The following is a 5,324-nucleotide window of genomic DNA, read 5'->3' as shown; positions in this document are numbered from 1 at the left end:
TCAGACACTCAGACAAATTTGGCTATGTGACCCTGGGCAAGTTGCTTAATCCTGTTTGCCTCAACTTCACCATCTGTAAAATGAGCTCAAGAATGAAATGGCAAAGCATTCTAGTATCTCTGCCCAGAAAACCCCAAATGGGGTCATGAAGAGTCAGATACAACTGAAAAACAACAGCAACATACAGGCCAACTGGATGTTTTCTAGGACCGGAAAAGCATTAAGAAGTGTGGTTTCTCATTAATTTCTCTACATTCAGTCAAAAAAGTAGCCACACACTACAATGTTTCCATATCACCCTGCATTAGTAAAGTAATCAGTGGGAGCCCTAGCAGGTCTCAGGGATTAATAGGAGAAAGAGAGTAGTGTTGAAGGTCAAAAGCAGGGATTTGAGGATGGAACAGAGAAGGGTGAAGAAGTCTTTCATAGCTTGCTCCTGACACTTGTGGATGGGTCATTTGTCGGACTTTCAAGGTTATACGAAACAATCAATACCTCATCTGTCTTTCTGCTTCCATCTAATCCGAGATGGACCAATACGATATTATTTCTGTCATTGTGAAATTGACAAATGGGTCTCTGAGGAGCCATTACAAGTCATTGCGATGAAATTGGGTTTCTTGACAAATGTAGGTTCTAACAAACATGTAGATGGTATCAGAGAGAAGTGTTCTGAACTGGGCATTAGGAAGCTTGGGTTCTAGTCAAAGCTCTACCACTAACACTGAGCATGCTGGGACAAATTATTTCGCCTTTCTGAGCTTCAGTTTCCATCTCTATAAAATGAAGACACTGGGTTAGATGATACTTCAGGACACTTCTGCCTCTATGAATCTAACAGTCTATAATTTCCTCAGTGAAAAACACTGGTGTTTTTTTCAAATGTGCAAGAACAGCTTTGAAAGTAATGTGCGCATTAATTATATACTTTTTAAAAAGCAAACTATATATAATAGAGATCCATGATCTAAAATTTAAAAATTAAATTATAAAAACAGATTGTAGATTAAATTCTTTACATAATTATTAAAATTTATTGAGATTGCCGTATCTTTTCTACACACCCCCCCCCAAATGGTCATTATTGCAATCCTAAATGTTTGGCCTGGAGCAATGGGCTAAATAGTCTTCTGCTACTTTTTCCATCTCATTTCCTAGGATGGGAGGGGATTCAGCAACATTCCAAGCTTCTCCCCTGACTACAGAATGATGACCAAGATGGTGAGAGGACTGGGAATCATGCCATATGAAGACCAGTAAATATAATAGATGTTGTTTAGCTGAGAGAAGAGAATTGTTAGGGACATGATAAATGGTGCTTATTAAATCTTTGCCAAAACAAGTAACTAGTTGGTTGATGTCAACCTAAAGGGAAGATCTCAAGTAGATTGCCCTCAGGTTCTGTCATTGGCTCTGGGCTATTCAATATTTTCACTAATGACTTGGATGAAGCCATAGATGCCATGCTTGTAGCTGGACTTGTAGATGGAATGAATTTGGAAGGAATAAATAAAATGTTCTATATCAGAACTTGGATTTCTACTGATTAAAATAGTGGGATAAATTTGTCATGGTTTCTTGCATCTAATAGGTACTTTATAAATGTTTATTGAATTGAATCATAAGACTTAGTAGTTATTAATGTAAAGTTCTGCACTTGGGTTCAAATAATCAATTCCACAAGGACAGTATGGAGGAGATATGAATACATAACACACACATTTGGATTTAAAAAAATCAACTTCGCAAGTACAGAATGGGATAAAGAGACAATAGCTCATATGAAAAAGATCCGAGTTTTTTTTTTAGTGGATTTCAAGTTTAATAAAAATCAGCATTTTTTTTTAAGTTGTGGAAACTTTTTCACAAAGAAAATTATTAGGTATCGTTGTTATGTTATATATTATAATTATCTTGCAATGTAAAGATAGTCTTTATAATCAGTAAATATTGGATATGATAAACTAGAAATTCTGCTCAGAACAAGTGTCACCAGCAATATCCAGAGTATTATTAATTTTTTTTTAAAATCTCAAACACCTATTCTATAGGAAAAGTTGTTTTATTCTGTCTTTAGGCTTTCAACATGAGTTGAATGGACTTATTAGAATCCATAATGCACAGAGGAAATTAGCCTTTAAAATTTTCAGGTACTTAGTGATTGTGGACACTTTATGTATTTGCAACTTTGCACATGATTGTTTTGATGCATTAAAATATATAAATTTTTCACATCTGACTAAATTTAAACAAGCAAACGAAGGGGGAAAAGAGTCAACAAAGTAACAAGATAGTCCCAAACCTAATGATTACATTGAGGGAACATGATATTCAGAATGAGGGAGATTACAGCTTCATTCTACTTGGTTCTGGGCAGAGTTTGACTGCACATGGCTCACTTCTGGGTGCCACATTCTAGGTAGGATATAGACAAGCTGGGGTGAGTCTAGAAAGGAGTGACAGGATAGTAAGAGGAGGAGGGGCTGTAATACACAAGGAATTGAACAAGTTTAATCTAGGGAAGAAAAGAATAGGGGAGGGGAGGGGAGGGGTAAAAGCTGACTGAACAATTTAAGGGCAGGCATGTAAAAGAAGAAGCACAACTGCTCTGCTTAGTTCTAGAAAGAGGAACTTTGAGCAATGGAGAAAATTGCTAGTGGGGCAAATTTCAGCCCAATATAAGGGAAATGTCCTTAAAACAGGAGCCAATACCTCAGTTGGGGAACGGCTGAACAAGTTGTGGTGTGTGACTGTAATGGAATATGACCATGCTATAAGAAATGATCAGCAGATGGATTTCAGAAAAGCCTGGAAAGACTTATATGAACTGATGCTGAGTGAAATGAGCAAAGCCAGGAGAACACTGTACACAGTAACAGCAATATTGTATGATAATCAACTGTGAATGACTTATCTGTTCTCAGCAATACAATCATCCAAGATAATTTCAAAGGAATCATGATGAAAAATGCCATCCGCCTCCAGAGAAAGAACTGATGGAGTCTGAATACAGATTTAAGCATACTGTTTTTCATTTTCTGTATTTGTGCGTGTGTGTGTGTGTGTGTGTGTGTGTGTGTGTGTGTGTGTGTATGTTTCCTTTGGGTCTGTGTCTTCTTTCATACCATGAGTAATATGGTAATATGTTTTGCTTGATTGAGCATTATAACTGATAATCATTTAATATCAATTTAGTAACTCCAATAAGGGACAGAGCCTGAACTAATCAACCAGAAGAAAATCCTGGAACTAACAGCTTCTTTGTTCTCTGAGTAAACTCAGAGAATACCTCTTCTTATGTCAACAAGCCCAGATGGGGCTGACTTAAGAGCATTCTTTCCTCTGTTCATGGCCATTAAGGATGAGACTCTTAAGAGACACTATCTTGAATAATGGGACTTTTTCTTATCTTAATATTTTATAGACATACATTATGTTATGGTATGTTAATGGTAAAGAAAATACCAATGTCCTGGATCATAATTTCAACTGACACTTTGTCAACTCTCTTATCTTATTTTATTTACAATCCTATCCAATTAAGAAATTCCTTTCTTATATTGTGATTAAACATACATGGAGAGCATAAATTCGAGTGACATAAACATGCTGAGTTGGGACTGTTCTAAAAATGTATTTAAGCTTTCTCATTCTTTTATTCAGATAGTCAGAACTTATGCTCTGCTTCCTTGTATGTACAAGTAAGCTAGCTTTGCTAGCTTTAGGGGAATAAACAATATGAATTTACCTATCACCTAGCTTGTTTGCCTCCTTTAACCAAACTTTCAGGTAGACATACCACATTTCCCCATGTATAAGATGCACCCCTTTTTGAAAAATTTGGGGTCTAAAAACTGGGTGTCTCTTATACAGTGGTTGTAGTTTTTTTACTTGCATTTCCCACTTTTTCGTGCTTGTTGTCTTTGCGCTCATCGTTTCACATTTGTTACTGGCATATTAGGTTATGTTTTGCCACCTTCTGCCCAGAAATGGTTCAGAAAAGATTTTCAGGCATTCAGAATATATGCCATCTTGGTGTGGGGTGGAGGGTAGAAATGGGGAGAAAATTTGTAATTCAGACTCTTGTGAAGATTAATGCTGAAAATGAAAAATATTAAATAAATAAATAATGACAAAAAAAGAAAAAAAAAAGAAAAGATTTTTGTACAGTGCTGAATTCAAGTTAAAAGTGATCCATTTTGCAAAAGTGAATAGAAATCGTGCTGCTGAATGTAAGTTTGGTCCTCCTCCAACTGAGAAAACAATCCGAGACTGGCTACGGGAAGAAGAAACCCTACTGAAAATGCCACGGCAGAAGAAGGCCATAAAAGGCAAGTCAGCAAAATGGCCTGATTTAGAGGGGGTATTAAAGATATAGATTGAAGAGCAAAGGGCAATTGGAATTCCTATGTCCACAAAGGTGGTTCAGCATGAGGCAAAAGGAACTGCTGATGGAAAATAAGTTACTGATTTCAAAGGAGGACACAGTTGGTGCTTCAGGTTCATGGAACGGAATGGATTAAGCATGCATACACGCGCCAGACTTGCCCAAAAGATACCTGAAAGCTATGAGCAGATGAATAAAACTTGAGTTCAATAACTTAGTGTAATACATTTTTTTTTCAAATTTTGGGCCCCAAAATTAAGGTCTTATACATGGGGAAATACGGTAACCTATATCAAATTGCTTACTGTCTCAGGGAGGGGGCAAGTGAAGGAAGGAAAGAGAAAATTTGAAACTCAAAAAAAATTTTTAAAGGAATGTTAAAAATTATCCTTACATGTAACTGAGGGGGAGAATAAAATATTTTTGTTTTAAAAAAGGAGATAATGTGGTTTTATGGAAGCAGTTCTGGATTTGGAATTTTATGTAGGTTAGTTACAGGAGTCCCTTTCCCAGAAGGAGGAGGGAAAATATCTAGACTTTGGATGTTTCTAGATTCTAGAGATATGGATGGCTAAAGTGACCAAGGAATCCTTTAGCAAAGCCTCAGATAGCAAAGGAATTAATCCAAAGCCCATTGTTGTATTGGAAAGGTCTGCTTACTCTAGGGGGGGTGCATATTTATTTGTTTGTTTATTTGAGGCAATGGGGTTAAGTGACTTGCCCAGGATCACACTGCTAGTAAATGTCTGAGGCTGGCTTTGAATGCGGGTCCTCCTGACTCGATGGCCAGTACTCTACCCACTGTGCCACCTAGCTGTCCCTGGTTGGTGCATATTTAAAATGTTCCAGTTGCCCTTGTCTTCCTTAGCATAAAACTGTATGGGTCTTAGACATGCATGGTCCATTTGAATTGATCTGTTAATCTGTGTAAAGTCAA

Source organism: Trichosurus vulpecula, chromosome 6 (assembly GCF_011100635.1).
Source record: "Trichosurus vulpecula isolate mTriVul1 chromosome 6, mTriVul1.pri, whole genome shotgun sequence".
NCBI lineage: Eukaryota > Metazoa > Chordata > Mammalia > Diprotodontia > Phalangeridae > Trichosurus > Trichosurus vulpecula.
The sequence above is the reverse complement of the archived record's forward strand: the minus strand, read 5'-3'. Positions refer to the sequence as shown.